Raw genomic sequence first — 19075 nt, forward strand, 5'->3', positions numbered from 1 at the left:
CAATATGCTAAGGTTAATCTGTGATGACATGTGTCATGCTTTACTGCTGTGGGGTTTGGCTGATCCCAAATGTTAAGAACTTATATTTAAAAATAAAATTTTTTTTGAGATCTAGGAAGTCAGAGGATGGATGGCAGTATTGGTGAGAAACATTCGCACTAATTGATTATATGAACTTCAGGGAACACATACAAGTCAGGAAATAGAAAACATCAAGTAGAAAAGCAAGCAATCAGATAGAAAGGGGCAGATATGAATTTTACCAATTGATTTGCTTATTGTCCTGTTTCTGCTTTGTGTTGTGTTTAACTGGATCAGCCAAGACTAAGAAAGCTTTTGCCCAGGGTATGTTAAAGATGATAAATCAAAGCCAAATGCATAAAATCTCTTCTCTGATAAATTCCCATGTGATGAAACCGAATTCCTTCTCTGGAGATGGCACACTCATTTTTGTCTCTGTGTCTTTATTCTATTTCTCTTTCTTTGGACACCCACTTCACCTTTCTATCAGAGGAAGGAAAAAATTTGATATTCTCCTCAAGGCCTGGTTTGAATTAGACTTTAGTTATTTATCTAACTTCCATTCCCTTGTTTTTGGTTGTTCTTACTTTAATACATTTCCAAGATTTTCTTTGTGGGATTACACCTACCCAACTCTCAGTCCTCCCCCCTCCTCTTCTGCGATGAGGTTTTGACACGGGCTTGACCAATCAGAGCAATCAGAGCATTGCCTTCTCCTGGCTAAGAGATTGGTTCACAGATAATAATACAACCCAAACAGAATGACTTAGAGGTACAGGCTATCTTCTTACTGGGGTTTCTGAAAGAGTGGGATGTAAGCCTAGAGTTGCTGGTAGCCATCTTGCTACCTTGAGGAAAGAGCCTTCTTAAGAATAGAGCCACTATGGAGGAAAGTAGAGCTGACAGATGGAGAGAGAGAGCAGAGGTGATCATTTTGATTCCCTGGATGCATTTGTATCTGAAGTCCACACCTAAACTTTCCAGTTACATAAATCAATAAATCCCCCTTTTTGTGGAAGAAAGTTTGAGTTGGTTTTCCATCACTTGTAACGTAGTGTTTCCTGACTACTATCATCACTTCCTTCCCAAAGTCTTTCTTGACCATTTTATTTCATGTAGTTCTTTCTCAACTCTGAATTTGCATAGGATTTATAAGTTTATATTATATACTCCAGCACTTGATTGTATACTGTCTTTTATCATTCTCTACTCATTAAATTTATGTGAATCCAGTCTCCCCAATTTTTCTTTAGTAATAGAAATATATTCATGTTTTATAAATTCATTTTACATTCAACATTTCATTTAATTTATAAACTCATGGAAGGAAGATATTTTATCTTATATTTCTTGTGTATTTTCCATGGTACTCATTATAGGATGAGTACCTAGTAAGGGATGGATTTATTCAAAGTTTCATTCATAGCCATGCTTCTGATTTCTGAGCATCTGAGAAACTTTCAATTCAACAAGCTACAAGCAGCCTACACATTTCTAGAAATAGTAATCTTGAAGTTTACAAAAATAAGCAAATGGAAGTTATCATGAACCACTTAGAAACAGAGGAGGGCCAATTCACTAGCGTGAGCTTTGTGAAGTCCGAAATCTTGTCGTATTTTTCTTTGTGCACACCATCATCTAGCTCAGTATCAGGCAAATAGTAGATGCTTAATACAAATTTATTAGATGAATGAATGCATTGTTTATAGCATGCTTTCTGCAATGATGGAAATGTTCTGTAATTTGCACTGTCACATGTGGCTATTGAGCACTTGAAATGTTGCTAGAGTTACTGAGTAACTGAATGTTTATTTTTATTTAACTTTAATCAACTTAAATTTAAACAGCCACATGTGACTAGTGGTTACTATGCTGTACAGTGTGGATTTATAAGCCCAAGGAAGTAGCCTGTGCAACACAACCCAGTATTTCATTGGAAATACACATTTAAGAGCCACTACAGATTTGTTTTTTTGGAAGCATACCTAAATTATAGAGATAGTCAAAGCAATAGAGAAGTCTTCTCCTCTTAAAGCCCAGCTCAAATATCACCTCCTTTGTGAGGCCTTCCTTGACTCTGACTCCCACCCCATCTTCACCCTCATCCAGGGCAGAATTAACAAATTAATGATTCTTTCCAATGGTACCTTGTTCATACAATTATCTATAATCAAGTTTACTATGCTATATTATAACCAGTTTTACTTATGCCTAATTAATGAGCTAGATTTATTTGTTTTTAAGGGCAGAGACCAGGTCTTATTCCTTTTTACTCATTCAAAAGTAATTACTGAGTTCTTACTATGTCAGAGCTTACAGTTTAAGAGGCAAAACAGATCTTAAATATGCCTTAACAATAAAAGGTAACCACTGTTACATGCTATGGGCTGAATTGTGTTCTTCCAAAGTTCATATGTTGATGCCGTAATCAACAACATTACGGTATTTGGAGATAGGACTTATAAGGAAGTAATAAGGGTTAGATGAGGTCATAGAGTAGAGCACTAATCTGATAGGGTTGATGTCCTTATAAAAAGAGGATGAGATACCAGAGCTCTCTCTCTCCACTCGACCACATAAAGAGGTCATGTGAGCACACAGAAATTGTAGCCACCTACAAGCCAAGAAAAGAGGCTTCAGAATAAAACCTACCTTGCTGGCACCTTGATCTTGGACTTCCCAGCCTCCATAATGGTGAGAAAAATATTCTGTTGTTTAAGCCACTGTGAAAATCAACAAGCAGAAATCCATTTCAAATGGAGTCAGGAGGCCAGAAGGGAGAGCTCTCATACCCTACAAGGATTTCAGAGCCCAAGAGGAAGAAGAAAGACTTCCTCTTCTTGCCCAGCAACAGCCCAGCAAATGAGAGACTAGCACAATTCAGCCAATGAAGAGCGCCTACACTTTGAACTCTCAATTTCTCCAACGGACTCTTTATTTACAATAGTCCTCCCAACTTCCTCTTCCTCTCTATAAAAGAGTTTCTCTTCCCCTTGTTGCTAGGGACTTGCACGTGGCTTACCATGGTTGCAGACCCCAAGGGGCAATTCTTTGCTGATCCTGAATAAACCCATTTTTTCTGGAGAAATAACTGGCTATTTGTTTAAAGACAACATTTTCCTGCTCATACAAGGATCCAGAGAAGACCTCCCAATGGTTCCAAGGCTGCTGAACAAACAAGTGTGGCACCCACAAAAGAGCCCATTGAGCTTGCTGTTTTTCTCACTGACCCTGGGGTTTGAGAGTAAGTCTTTCTCCTGGATCCAAGCTTCCAATCTCTTTGTGTTTTGAAACTCTCTGGGCTTTATTTGGGACCCATTTTAAGGCTTTGCCCTTTTCTGGTTAAGGCCTTGTTTTGTCTCAGTTGGCACTTCAGTCTGACTCTTCTGAATCAGGCTGTTCCATTGGAATTGGCTTCTCAGTCTTGGGTTCGACTCCTCTGGAATCAAACTGTTTCATTGGAACTGTGCTGTTCAGCCTTCGACCTGATTCCTTTGGAACTGAGCTGTTCTATTGCAACTGTGCTGTTCAGCCTTTGGCCTGACTCCTTCAGGATTAGGCTGTTCCCTTAGAACTGTGCTGGTGTTAAGCCTGCAGGATGTTTGAGTTGCAAGCTGTTTAAGCAGTTTGAGCTGTTTACTCTGTTTAAACATTATTCTTTTACTCTAGAGAAAAACCTCTGAGAAATGGGATCTCAGTGATCTAAATATTTTAAGGGTGCCCTCACTACAGAGACCCTGGCTAATTTTATGTTTAAAAAGCATGGTCATTCCTCATGTGCATTTCTAGCGAAATGTATTGACTTAACCAAAAGTAATTTAGAACACCAATGGTCATTATGGGGAATTTTGAACTCCCAAAACTTACTTTTCTTGAAACCCATTGGACAACCATAGCTCTGAAATTTCCAAAACTGAATGAAATGCCTACTTTTATTGGTATTTTAAGGCTTCCAAATGTTATCAGGAGTCTGAAATTGTCTGTTTGCAAAATAAAATTTTAAGATTAACAGAGGCAAACAAACAAAGAAACAGAATATGGTTTCCAAAGCCTCGTGTTCTTCTCCTCTGGCATCATCTTTTTCCTCTCCCTGGCTCCTCATGCTCAGACCCCACCTCCAGGGCCATCTTTCTCCTTCCCTTCTATACTGTTTACACCTCCTCTATGGCCTCAGTTTACCCATACTAACTCTCTCACCAAACTTCTCATTTCCTTGAACCTCTCCCCACTCCCTCCTATCAGTCCCTGTAATACTAATTTACCTGTGGAAAACCCAAGGGCTGGAGTGGAGGTTTGTCCCAAACTACTGAGCAATAAACAACATTGTTATCCCTTGACATCCTGCTGTTCCTAACCCTCATGGACTATTAACATCCATTCCTACTGGAAGCAAATTCTTTACTGTAATATATTTATGCAGTGCATTCTTTAGTATTCCATTTGCTAAAGCTAGCCAATATCTTTTGCCTTTACTTGGGAAGGCAAACAATATTCCTGGACAGTAATGCCTCAGGATTTTACTGAGTCCTTCTTATTTCTGGTAAGTCCTGAGGGCTGATATAGATACTATAAATGTCCCTAGGGTTTCTACTTTGTTGCGATATGTGGATGATTTGCTTCTTTGCTCTCCCTCCCAAGTCTCCTCACAGGAAGACAGCATCCACTTGCTAAAGCTTTTAGACTTAAAGAGACATAAAGTCACCAAGGAGAAATCGCAGTTAGCCCAAACCCAAGTTCTATATTTAGAGATCTGCTATCAGAACATGGGCTACACCTAGATCCAGATAGATTTCATGGTGTCTTAAATTTCCCCCAACCCAAAACTAAGCACCAACTGCAAGGTTTTATCTCTCTAGGTGGTTATTGCTGAAATTGGATTTCAAATTTCTCTCTTATGGCCAAAATTCTGTATGTTTTACTAAAGAACAACAACCGTGACCCAATTTTACAGGAAGAACTGAACAACGTAGCCTTTAAGGACTTGAAGGAGAAGTTGATGAATCTGCCTGTCCTTGGACATCTCAATTATCAGATTCCCTTTTTCCTTTTTGTATATGACAAGGAATAGAATGCTCTTGGGGTACTCACCCAAGACATGGGGACTACTATTGACCCATAGGGTATTATAGCCAGCTACTGGACACTGTGGAATGGGGATACCCCCTTGCCTTGGATCCATTACTGGCACTTCCCGTTTGGTTAGGGCCACTGAGAAAATCATTATAGCGTCCCCTTTAACCATTTTTGTACCTCTGCTGTGAAAGCCCTCCTGAATTCTCATCACGCTCAACATTTTTCAGTCAGCCATCTCACCTCCTATGAAATCCTTTTGTTAACTGCTCCTCACATAACTCTTCTACACTGTAATAACCTCAACCCCGTTACTCTTCTCCCTTTCATTACTGACGAAGTCCCTCATGGCTGTTTAACACTGAAGGATCATGTCCTAACTCCTCATGATGATCTGCAGGAAACTCCTTTGGGTACCACTGATTTCTCATGGTTAACTGATGGTTCTCATTTAAAAGGTGACAATGGCAAATACTGTGCTGGGTATGCTACTGCAACTCCTTTTGATATCATTGAGGCAGCACCTTTACCTATGGCTACTTTGGCCCAACAGGCTGAATTATATGCTCTTACGTGAGCTTGTACTTTAGCCAAGGGCAAAACTGTCAACATTTATGCTGATAGTAGATATGCTTTTGGAATAGCCCATGATTTTGGGATGTTGTGGAAGCAATGTGGCTTCCTCACTTCTAGTGGAAATAAAAAACGGCCCTTATGTTCAGGAATTATTAGATACTATACTTTTACCTGCTGCTTTAGCTATTATTAAGATCCTGGGGCATTCTAAATTTGACTCTCTGGGAGCTAAGGGAAATCACCTTTCTGATACTTCCACAAGGAATGCTGCCCTTAAAGGAATCAACAACAGCCAAACCTCTGTCATGGTCCAAAGGGATATTTCCCTAAATAATAACTTAGAGAAACTGGTTAGAGAAACCCAACAATTGGCTCAGAAAAGGAAAAACAAGAGTGGAAATTCAGCAATTATTGGTTTGGTAAAAAGAGAAAGCTCTGGTTTGGACCAAATAACAACCCAAACCTACTGGAGACTCTAAAATTCCCACTCCCAACCACTGTTTATGCATTAAACCATTGGTCTGCTGACAAAATGGTAGCATTAATGAATCGACGTTGGTGGAGAAATATTAATAAGATCACAAAAAGTACCTACTTCACTTGTCCCACTTGTCCAAAATACAATCGAGGGAACAGGCATTCATACTGCTCCTGGACATTTCAAACTGTCTAATGGACTATCCACGTTTTGGCAAATGAATTTCATAGCACTTCCCCCATCTCATGGATATAAATAAATTTTAGTCATGGTCTGTATGTTTTTTCACTGGACTGAAGCCTTCCCTTTCAGACAGGCTACTGAATTTTCTGTGGCTAAAGTCCTTTTGGAAAAGATTATCCCTACCTGAGGAACTCCTCTTAAACCTCATGGTGATCGAGGAACCCATATTACTGGTCAGGTACTTTGACAAGTCTGCCCTGTTTGGCAGGTTTTGCAGCACTTTCAATGAGCTTCCATACTTAATCCTCTGGTTTAGTAGAATGTACTAACAACATTCTTAAGACTCAACTGGTAAAATTTATAGAGACCTTCCAAATACCTTGGTCAAAAGCATTGCTGTTGGTCCTTCTAAATCTCAGATTCACCCCACCTTGGAACTCATAAACTCTCCCCTTTGAGATAGTCACAGGATGCCCAATTCATTTGGCTCCTGCCTCTTTTGACTCACAGCTGATAAAAGGAGATATACTCCAATATTGTAAAGGCCTAATTACTCCTATTAAGAATAACCATGTTTTGGTAAAGCAATCTTTTCACAGTGCACTCCAGAGAGATGAAGACCTCAAGCATCACACCTTGGAAATTTCAATTATTGGAAAAGACATCTCCAGAAGGACTCTCTTCAACCTCCTGGAAAGGCCCCCATCAGGTACTGTTAACTAATCCTTCTGCCACAAAACTCTAGGGAATAGACTCATGGATTCATGTGACACGCCTGAAAAAAGCACTAAACCCTGACTGGGCCTGCACATCATCTGGTGACTTAAGGGTAAAAATTTCCCAGAATTGAAGCAGATGACATCTAATGAGATAGCTTTCCCAAGGTGTCTGGACCAGGCCTGTTCGAAGTTTGTCTGCCAAGCCTTTGATGATGACACTTAAGATGATCTCCAGTGCCTATGAACTTGATAACATGTGAACTTCAGAAAAGAAAGAATGCCTAAGAATTCTCCCTCCTACTCCTCCATATCACTGGAATGTGAACTCAGTAGGTTTCCAATCTGTGCACTTTCCCTCCAATGTGGACATGATGCCAAGGAAAGGTCCTTCCTGGCATCAAGGGAAAAAAGACTGATGAAACTGGAAAAACCTGACTCTTGATCAGCAGTGCTTTTAGAGAAAGATCTCGATCAAAAGGGAAAAATTTGAAAATTAATAAACAGAAACTCCATTTAAAATAGAATCAGGAGGCCAGAAGGAGAAGCTTTCATACCCTACAACAATTGCAGAGCCCAACAGGAAAAAGAAAGACTTCCTCTTCTTGCCCAGCAACAGCCCAGCCAATGAGAGACTGTCAGAACTCAGCCAGTGAAGAGCCATGGCACTTTGAACTCTCAAGTCCTCCAAAGGACTCTTTGTTTACAATAGCCCACCCAGCTTCTTCTTCCCCTCTGTAAGAGAGCTTCTCCTGCCCTTGGCGCTGGGGACTTGCACCTGGCTCACCGTGGTTGCAGACCCTGAATTGCAATTCTTTGTTGATCCTGAATAAACCCATAACTTGCTTTCTATTTGTTTAAGGACAACACCACCCAGTCTGTGGTATTTTGTTATAACAGTCCAAGCATCACAATTGCGGAGTATTGGAGTCTTACGGAAGCAGAAAGCAAGGCAACCTGGCAGGACATTGCACAACTCACTTTGTGAACTCAGGAGTGACACTACACTAAGGTGATCTTTAAGCTAAGATCTGAAGAAGACTAGGAGTTTTCCTAAAGAAGGAGGATTGAGCAGGCAAAGAGCTAGTATATCTGAACTGGGTAACACCATGCGGAGCTCTTGAGGAAGTAAAAGAAATTTAGTATATCTGAAATCTAAGTATGGAATGGTGTAGAATGAGGATGGAGATTGTGCAAGACCATAGAAGCCAAGGTAAGGTATTGAGAATTTATCTTGGAGACTCCAAAATGAGGCCAGTTGAAAATTTTAAGTGGTAGAGTGGCACAATTAAATTTTTGTTTTTGATTGCTCACTTTGTTTGCAGAGTGATGACAAGATTAGAGGAAAGCCATTCTGAAGGCAGAGAAACTACTTAGAATGGTGCTGCAGTTGTCCAGATGAAAGATAATAATGGCTCGGACCAGAGTTCTTACATCTCTAAGGCCTAGAACAGTACCTAGCACATAACAGGTGCTCAGTGAATATTTGAGGCAAAGCAATTCGAACTGAAATATAAAGCTCAATACATTCTTTATTTGGATGCCAAAAGTAAGAGCAGAGCTACAAAAAGAAACAGCATCTTTCAGGATTTACATCATGCAAACGACATATCAAGATCACATTTCAGATGGGCAAAATGAGGAAAGGATTTTGGGTCTCACACTACTAGTGTTGGTCACATCCAAACCAAGAGAAATCTACTTATGCCAATAACATCATCTTAGAAAATGAAGAATAAAATTAGCAATTTGGTGATAAATAAGACAGAAAGATGTAATATATGACTGCTTAATTTCGGATCTAAACAAAATTTTCACAGTAATTGAAACCGAATAAAATCCTGACTTATAATCTATATTTTAGGAGTTCAAGGTAAATTTTCTCATGACTGAGAATTCAGAGGATTATTCTACAAAATTTGTTGATTTCTATTTTCCCTCTAAAGTAAGTTAAGATGATAACAGTAGAAGAATTTAGGTTGGTAGAAACCATATCAGAAAAGCTTGAAACCAGGGAGACCATTGAAATTACCTGCTCTGATAAAGAAACAAGTTTGTAAAACTCTAAGAACTTGAGTATTTGTCATTTTCAAGGGATAGCTATAGCTTAGGTTTCATCTTGACCAGAAGCAAAGAGGTTGGCCAATTGACTTCTTTAGATACCTTTCAGCTTCTTTTAATTTGTCTTCTTACCCTCCTGAGTGTTCCTGCCCCTTCTAACAGGCCACCTTTATTCAGCGTCCATTTTGCCAGTCATCTCTCTCTAGTTTCTAAAGCCTCTCTTTTAACTTTGAAGCCTTTTTCTACCAAGTGTCTGGAATATTGTTCTAGCCCCAATTCAACAAGCTGTTTCTCTACCATCAGTCAAAAAACGCTGCAAACTCCACCTCTTCCAAGAATCTGCCACATCTTAGTTTTCATATATTTCGCTTTTAGACTTGTTTAATTCTTCTTTCCATTTTTCTATATGTTCTTAGCATCATTCTGTTTTGAATTATGTATTTCTATCGAGCAGAAGTGATATAACTTTGTTTTACCTTGGATTGAAATTGATAAACATCCCTATGACAGGAACGTATAAGTGCTATATACTGTGTGTGTGTGTGTGTGTGTGTCTATGTGTGTGTATAACTCCTATAAGCCTGAAAATATCTGTATTTCCTTTCAGGTGGATGTCCAGGCTCAAACATCTACAATGAACAGGTATATAACAAAGATCCTGAAAACATACCTTTTGATTTTAGGATGATTTCAGGGAATATCAGGTCCAGCTTGCACTATTATTGTGATCATTAACAAATAGCATGAATTAATTGACATTCTGAGACATTCTGAGACCAAAATGGAAAACAAACACACACACACACACACACACAACACCCTCTGCCATTACATATCTTCTTTCAGTTCAAATTAGTATACATTCCATTTTCATTACAACAGAGAGAGGTGGAAAGAATCGGTCTCTCATAGCCACAAATCAATATATAAACCCTGATCGATGGATATGAAGCTCCTCTGGATATCGGAAATGTTTTTATGCATTTTGGCACACTGTATAGCTGGAACCAACACATTAGGTTTCAAAAAAGAGGAAAGCCAGTAAAGATAGGCTAGACGTCAAATTCTCACACCCCTCATATTTCTGGTCTGAGAACTGGCTTTTCTGTTTGCTACTTCTGATTGTCAAAATGTGGATAATCTGAGAAGTCGCGCGCACACACACACACACACACACGCTCATTTTACTTCTTCCATGCATTTTTCATGGAAGCATTGAAAAGTATCTTTGCCTTAGCTTTCTACTACCTGAAAAATGAAAATAGTAATATTGATCCAGCAGGGTTATGATGATTAGTCATCTGAAATCCGAAACCAGAAAAACCTCAGACACCGTAGAGCCATCCCTACAACCTCTGCTATCTCTCAAAAATCTGAGCTGAATGTGCACCTCAACTTTGTGTAATGGGTAAAAAGCTTCATTTCCTATGGCAGACTCTCTGAAATCTTGCTTTCCGCATAGGAAGGCTTCATTGTGAGACAATGATTAGTCACAGGCTGCAGCTGCCACACTTTATCATATTATAGCTAAATGAGATATCATAGCATAACATGAATTATTGACACATTTTTGAGTCCATTCCTAACCTATGACCAAGATTTATGGCCAGCATGACTACAAATCACAAGGTGACTTCTTCACTCAGAAACTTATACTGAAATATTATTAGATAGCTGGTCTGTGAAACAAAAGCCTTGTAATTACCTACTCGCCAGGGAAGAGTAACAAATTGTGCCAAGTGAAACAAACAGGGAACTCACGGGAAAGTGGTTGCCTTTCTTTTTAAGGCTATCATGTCATATCTAGTATCTGAAACGTGAGATTAAGATCTTTGATTGTTAGCCAGGCCCTAGAAATGCTTTTTGGCGGGTGATGCAGATCTTTAGGGTTCAGGAAATACCATATTCCCTGTGCCCTTCTGAAGACGTTCCTCTTTGAACTCATTGTGCTACTAAGTTCATCTACTGAGAAATCATCCCTGAAGGAATTTGAACTTGTGACTCAGAGAAGGGAAAGTTTGTCAAAATGTGTTACTTAGATTGTTAAATTATCCCTCTGGCTAAGACTGTTTCTTAAAAACACTACTGGAAGACAGAGATAGACAGATAAGGCCTGGTGGGTTAAAATGTGATTGACTATTTCAGTTGAGGGGGGAGGCGTGCTACAGGATATAGTCCTGCCAGAAGAAGACCTCAGAAAGTTAAGAAGAGGTTATAAAAGATTTGTGCCTGGAGAAATTGAGTCAATTGTTCTACCGGGAATGCGGCAGAAAAGAACAGATGATATTAAACCACAACATTTAGAAGAATTATTTTAGTTCTATATTATCCTGTAATTATTACAGCTCTGCAGGTCTCTACTTGTTCTGCAATATCCCACATTTTTTGCTGAATGGTTTAGCACATCTGCAGTAAGAAAATGTGTAAAAAGGAAAAACTCAATGAATTTAATAATCTGTGGTTGGCTCGACTGCCTTAGGAGAGGATTCTAAAAATATATAAATTATTTCAGGGTCACTTAAACTGCTAGCAAAGACTGTAGCTATTGGTTAGAGTAATGAAAGTTGAAGCTAGCCCCAAAATGACACCCTGTCCCCCACCTAGCGAAAAGATGAAAATGAAAGTTTGCAGCTCCTGCAGGATACATTTATTTATAAAGTGCTTAGAGAGCAGAAGATCCAGAAACTGTGGGCAGTTACACTCTGGTGAGCAAAACTCAGTGAAAAATCATTTTCGTGGGTATAGGATTTCCCCTTTGTGTTATTTTAATCTGAATGTGGACGCCCCCACCCCCAAACTTCTGAAGTCACTGTGAACAGGTGTTGCACCACACAGCTTCTCAAAACTAGTGTCCTTTGTAGGATATTCGAAAGAGAAATGGGACATTCAGCCTTGAAGGCTCATGTAGAAGGATCCTAGGCACTATTTAGAACCACTTAGGAGAAAAACGTGCATAGAATTTCCGAGTAGTGGCTCTGTTGGTCAGTTTTTTTCAGTCTAAACCTCAGCTTCGTATAGAAAATCACTATGGGTGCAAACCCTTCAAGTCCTCCACCTTTGAAATCCGGAATCATCAGTTCGAATTTAACATTACAGCTGAATCTATTGATGTGTGGCAGATTATATGCGAATGAAAGCTCTGGTCTGCTCAATTGTTCCAGGCTACCTATAGAACAGGTTGGCACGGTAGGGACTTAAGATCTGTGACCCACCCTTCCAAGGAGCCAGGATTTTGGTCCTGTTTGAGTTTCCTGTGCTCATCTTGATGTAGCCACTGGGAAAAAAAAATAGGCATCTGCTTGAACAAAGAGTGAATAAGAATCCTTAATGCTCTGGATGCTTCTTAGAAATCCAACTGAGTATGCTCTGCCTCCACCCTAAGGAACTACCCTTTCGCTTCCCTGGAAATCAATTTTATTTGAATATGAGACCATTTTGAGGGGAGTATTATGAAGATAGTAAGCTTACTATATTGGAATGACTGCTCTATACTTTCTCTTCAAGAAAAAAAGACTCAGATTAACTGTATTAATCTGTAACTATATTACAACCTCCAGTCAGCTCTCCTGCCACAGACAGAGGGAAAAATGAGCTCCCGTTGCCCGACCAGGTTTCTGTCACAGAGGTTAGACTTTTATTGAATTGGGATCATTTTAAATTAACAGAAGAGATTTGACATAACTAAATTGGACCAATTTTTTATCTTCTCGCGGACCCTGTGGAAGTATTTTTGTAAGAGAGTACAGCAGTAGGTTTAACTTGAAAATGTTTTAATATTTCTATTATACACATTGTTTCGGCAGTTTAAGTTCAAGAGCCAAATTTCAGTGCCTTCCATTTCTTTTTCCTTACCTTGCAGAGATCTTTAATTTTTCTAACTATGGTCCCATTTTTCATTTAGGTCTCTTAAGGCTGCCTGGCTTTTTAATGCAATGGTCATCTTCATATCTTAATAAAACAAAAATTGAATTATATGCACTACTGGGCAAGCATAATGTGACTTTTGCTAGCATATGTAAGGTGTGAAAACCTGGGGGAAAATACTATTCAATTCAAGTTCCACTTGAGCACACTGCAGTGCGCTGGAAATGAGCCTCAGTCTTAATGACACTGAAAAGGTAGAAGCAGGGAAAGGTGGAGATCACCGATTTGAACCTAATTAAAAAGACCTGATAAAAATGCTAGAAAGCCAGATGGTAAAGTCAATTTCTTAGTGCGGTGCCAGTCCAGGGATGGAATATGTTTAGCAGTTGACATTCTGCAAGGGTAGACTGATAATATCAGCAGTGAAACCAAAAGGATTTTGTTAACACTGTTGGACTTTACTTTGAACACTCTTTCATGCTTCTGTATCTAAGTGGAAACACAAAAAAATGTAAATTCTCTATTTTAATCAAATTCCAAAACTCTACAAGAGCTTCAAGTGTCTGATTACTATTGAATAAATCCAACACTAATTTGCAAACTAAATACTGACATCGTTAAAGTATAATAGCAAGTAGTGGAGTGGAAATTCAGTACACTAGGATGGTTATCATCTTGCGAGAAAATTGTTCTTCAATTTTAAAAGTTAAACATTGATTATTTGAAAACAACACTCGGACTAAAGCACTTAAAGAAATAGTATCCAAATTTAGGCAACTTTTGGTTACTTTAAATCCAAACATTTAGAAATTGAAAATTTCATCTGATCATATAATGGACTGTTTGGAATATTTTTGTTGCCATGACTTTAGACAACATCTCTATATAGAACAAATAAAAATAGTTAAATCAGCAATTTTCTTTTATTCATCTGGATCATTTTCTGTCATCAATATAGTGTTGCAATGAAGGATGGGTAGAGACCCTCAAATGAAGAGTATTTATCCATATGTATTGAGTGCTATTAAAAAATTTAATGGAATTGGGAACTGGGTGAGCTATATTTTGAGATGGTTTATTAGGAAAGAAGAAGGGTTTAAAAAATATCTGGTGCCTATCCTGGGAAAAAGGAAAGGAAAATAGTGGGGGAAAGAGTGATGAAAAGGCAAGACTGCAATGAGCACGTAATTTTGCGATCAGAAATTACCTTTTGGAGCATTGATTCATAGCCTTGATGTTCTTCTTCAGTCCATTTGTTCCTCTGTGACGTAACCGACTAATTTATAGGGAACTAAGGCTTCCACAAGTGCCAGGAAAGAGTAAACAGATCTGCCTTTTTCCAGTGAACAACAAACAAAACCTCAGATTTATAGTCTTCCTTTTCCAAGGAGCTCAGGGAGAAGCCATTTTGTCACCCAATTCATCTCAAATAGTGAAGAGCCTTTAAGAAGAAGTTTAGGTGATGTCAGGGACACAGCTAATGAGGTTTGTTGAGTCCTAGGTTTTATAAAGTAGGATGTTAGCTCTCTGCCTCCAAATAGGGCTACTTACTACCACAGTTTCTAAAATCATTCATAAATTCTTCCGGGGCAATTTGTGTCATGGACTAATTGTCAAGTACCACATTTGCCACCCTGGCATTCCCAGGACTATATAAACCACCAAGCAAAAATCCTATCTAAGCCATTCTATACATGAGGCATACAGATAGCTGAGTAAAGTACTTGTCAGAGTGTTCTTCACTGCTGCTGGGGAAATAGGACCTTAGCTCGTTTTGTTGGCAGTCACCATCTTGGCCAAAACATTGCTTTCTCACCCCATTTGGTTCTCCAAGTGGTATATCTCAGTCTTGCAATTCTTTCTGGTGCATCCCTGGATTGTATTCATATAATGTTTAGACTTTTTATTTGAATTTGAATATTTGATATTATTTATTTTCACTAAAAGTATTCCCCCAAATAGCCAGTAATATAGTTTTGACTGAAAAATTATATACAAAAGCTAAAATATTATTCAACCATTATCCTGTTTATTTTTTTAAAAAATCAACTGTAGAGAGACATAATTTACTCAAAGTAAACTATATCCATTAAAATTTTACAATTTGATGAGTCTCTTTTTTTGAGGTAGATTAGCCCTGAGCTGACTACTGCCAATCCTGCTCTTTTTGCTGAGGAAGACTGGCCCTGAGCTAACATCCGTGCCCATCTTTCTCCACTTTATATGTGGGACGCCTACCACAGCATGGCTTGCCAAGCCGTGCCACGTCCTCACCCGGGATCCGAACTGGCGAAACCCGGGCCGCCAAGAAGCAGAACGTGTGAACTTAACCGCTGCACCGCTGGGCCGGCCCAATTTGATGTTTTGACAGTTATATATACCCATGAAAATATTAGCACAATCAAGATACATACCATTTCCGTCACCGCCAAAAGATTGCTCATGCCACTTTGCAATCCATCCCTCCATCTGTGTGTCCCAGGCAATTGCTGATCTACTTTCTATCCCTCTAGATTTTGCTTTTTCTAGAGTTTCATATAAATGCAATAATATTGTACGTGTTCTTTTTGGCTAGCTTCTTTCATTTAGCACTATTATTTTCTTATTGATTTTGTTGGGTGTACTGATAGTTCATCCCTTTTTATTGCTGAGTAGTATTTCATTATATGAATATACCACATTTTCTTTATCTATTGACTTGTTGAAGGACATTTCAGTTGTTTCAAGTTTTGGGCTATTGCAAATAAAGCAACTATTGACATTTATGCACAGGTTTTGTATGTATATGCTTTCATCTCACTTGGTTAAATACTTAGGAGTGAAATGGCTGAGTTTTATAATAGATGTATGTATATATTTTTAAGAAACTGTCAGATGGTTTTCAAAAAAATTGTTCTATTTTCTTTTAAAGGTTTTATTTTTTCCTTTTTCTCCCCAAAGCCCCCTGGTACATAGCTGCATATTCTTCGTTGCGGGTCCTTCTAGTTGTGGCATGTGGGATGCTGCCTCAGCGTGGCCCGACGAGCAGTGCCATGTCCGCGCCCAGGATTCAAACCAACAAAACACTGGGCCACCTGCAGCGGAGCGCGCGAACTTAACCACTCGGCCACTGGGCCAGCCCCAAAATTGTACTATTTTGAATTCCCACTGGCAATGTATTAAAATGCCAGTTGCTCCATATCCTCACCAAAACTTGTTTGGTTTTTTTTTTTGGTTTTAGTCATTTTAATATGTTTCTAGTGGTATACCTTGTGCCGAGCATCTCTTCATGTGCTTATTGGCCATTTCTGTATCTTTTTTTGTGAAGTGACTTTTCACATATTTTGTCCACTTTAAATTTTTTTTGAGGGGGTCTTTTTATTATTGACTTGTAAGATCTCTTTATACAATCTGGATACAAGTTCTTTGTCAGACGTAAGTACTGCAAGATATTTTCTCCCAGTTTGTAACTTGTATTTTTAATTTCCTAAAGGTGTCTTTTGAAAAGCAAAGTTTTTGTTTGATAAAGTCCAATTTAATACATTTTTTAAGGTCATTGATTTCTGCGACTTGTTGGAAACAATGTGCCTACTCCATAAATTTGCCTACTAGTCAGAAAGATTTTCTTTTTCCTTCTAAAGTTTTAGACTTTTAGTTTTTTATATTGAAGTGTATAATCCCTTTTGAGTGAATTTTTGAGTATGAGTTGAAGTAAAGGTCAACATTAATTTTTTTCCATGTATATATTGAGTTCCAGCACTACTTGTTTTAAAGTCTTTCTTTTCTCTATTGAATTGCCTTGACTTTTTTGTTGAAAAATATTTTGTCCATCTATATGGGCCTATTTATGGGCTACTTTTTGTCCTTTAATCAGTATATTTATCCTTTCCTCCATGTCACACTCGTTTTGCTTTATAGTAAGTCTTAAAATCAGGTAGTACGAGTCTTCTAACTTGCTTCTTCTTTTAAAAATTGCTTTGGCAACTCTAGGCCACTTGCCTTTCTATATGCATTTAGAATCAATTTGGCAATTTGTACCAAAAAATCTCTGCTGGAATTTTGATTTGGATTGTGTTGAACCTACAGATTAATTTGGGGAGAACTGACATCTTAACAACATTGAATTTTCCAGTCCAGGAGAGTGGCTCTCTCCATTTTTATGTCTTTAATTCCTCTCAACAAGGTTTTGTAGTTTTAGTGAAGAGATCTTTCATTTGTTTTGTTAGATTTATTCCTAAATTTTTTATATTTGGGGAGAGTGGCTATCGTCAAATACTTTTTTAAAATTTCATTTTCCTCTCATTTGCTAGTATACGGAAGTATAATTGATTTTTGGATATTTACTTTGTATTCTGTGAGCTTGCTAGATTTATTTGTTAGGTCTATTAATTATTTTGTAAATTCTGTAGAATTTTCTAAATAAACAATTATGTCACCTGGAAATAAAAACAGTTTTACTTCTTCCTTTCCAATCTTTATGTCTTCTATTTCTCTTTCTTGCGTTATTGCAAAAGCTTAGACTATCACTATAACGGCAGAAGTGTTTAATGTTTCACCATTAAGTATGTTGTTGGTTTAGTTCTTTTTTTAATAGACATCATTAATCAAATTGAGGAGGTTTTTTATTGTATTTATAGTTTACTGCTGGTTTGTTTCTTTTTGTTTTTAAGCATGAATGGTTATTAAATGTTCTCAAGTTTTTTTCTACATCTATTGCAATAATCATATGTTTTTTTCTCCTTTATCTGTTAATTGTTTGAATTAGATTGATTTATTTTTGCATGTTAAAGTAACCTTGCATCCCTGGGATAAAACAAACAATTGTGTTATTTTTTCAGTATATGGTTGGATTTGGTTGACTAATATTTTATCAAGGATTTTTACATCTACATTCATGACAGATACTGGTCTTAATTTTCTTTTTGTTTGGTAATAGATTTGTTAGGTTTGGGTATCAAGGTTATGCTAGCATTATACAACCATTTGGCAGGATTTCTGTTCTCCTCTATTTTCTGAAAAAAATATCTGTTTTATCCTATCAAGTTTGATAAATTGTATTTCTTTTATTTTCACTTAAATATTTACAATTTTTTGATTCTCTTCCTTCATTCCTGAAGATCTAAGATTCTCTGTGACGTCATTTCTTTTCCACCTGAAGAACTTTCTTTGGCATTTTTTGTAGTTTGGATCTGCTGGTGATTCATTCTCTTTGTTTTCTTTTGTCTGAAAACATGAAATTTATTCTACGCCAGTTGCTCCCTCCAAGCTTTGACTCCTCTCTCAAATCTACATAATTTTAGTTGGTCAGATGATAATCTTGAGAGTTTACTCACTCCTACTGGAAGTACAATTTCCATTAACTCATTTTTGAAAAATATTTAAAACATGGGAAAGTGTTTATGCAGTAACGATAAATGAAAAATATGATGATGAGCAGAATGCATTCCAGTTTTAGAAACAAAAAAATGTAGTTATACATTTATAATGTATAAAAATGAAAAAGAAATATATCTAAGTCCTAATAGAGACTATTTCCTAGTGGTTGGATTATGGCTGATTTTTATTTTATCCTTTAGAACTTGCTGTAAGTTATATTTTTAAGAACAGCACATTTAATTTTATGATCAGAAAAATAATAAAATTGATTTAAAAAGACGTTGGAAGGCAATGAATTAATAAATACTAAATGAATCATATAGTCAGTAAATCTTTTAGTATTTCAGAGGAGAAAAAGATTATCTAGACTGGAAGATTGGTACAGTATTTCCAGAAGAGGACAGTTTAAATAAGTGTTGGGTGATATAGGCGGAGTGGAAAGAGCATTCCAATATTTTTGTTGTTGTCATGGAAGTTTTGTCCTTGAATTCAAGAAGAAATATGACAAGCTTCTCTCATTTTTGAGCTGCAACGTGAGTGTGTTTCATTGTGTTTCATCCATAAGCTGATTCTGGCAGCCGGGTGGCAGAGGGAGAGTTTACACACTCAACCTTCTACGTGGCTTCTATTTCTGGCTCAGTGGCTGGGACCGGGCAACTAGGCAAGAGAAGAATGAAGTAATTGATAACTTTTATTTATTTTTTTTACTTCTATTACTTCCTTTTAATCTCCTCTGATGTTTTATTTTCCA

At 37.7% G+C, this 19075-nt stretch overlaps 2 long non-coding RNA genes across 3 annotated transcripts in view; one reads left to right on the plus strand and one right to left on the minus strand.

The window, feature by feature from the left end:
- LOC139042733 (uncharacterized) overlaps positions 1 to 2813 on the minus strand; it is a 51820-nt gene extending 49007 nt beyond the window's left edge. The window contains exon 1 of the long non-coding RNA XR_011499799.1: positions 2674 to 2813. This is a non-coding gene — a long non-coding RNA (uncharacterized lncRNA). The remainder of the gene's footprint in view (positions 1 to 2673) is intronic.
- A 313-nt stretch (positions 2814 to 3126) lies between these two features.
- Positions 3127 to 17539, plus strand: LOC139042732 (uncharacterized). Of its 2 annotated transcripts, none has more exons than XR_011499798.1 (4): positions 3127 to 3265; positions 6914 to 8257; positions 9713 to 9747; positions 15910 to 17539. It is a non-coding gene; the product is annotated as an uncharacterized lncRNA (long non-coding RNA). The 2 variants fall into 2 exon arrangements; XR_011499797.1 differs by having other exon boundaries at positions 6914 to 7037.
- The last annotated feature ends 1536 nt before the right edge of the window (positions 17540 to 19075 follow it).

Source organism: Equus asinus, chromosome X (genome assembly GCF_041296235.1).
Source record: "Equus asinus isolate D_3611 breed Donkey chromosome X, EquAss-T2T_v2, whole genome shotgun sequence".
Lineage (NCBI taxonomy): Eukaryota > Metazoa > Chordata > Mammalia > Perissodactyla > Equidae > Equus > Equus asinus.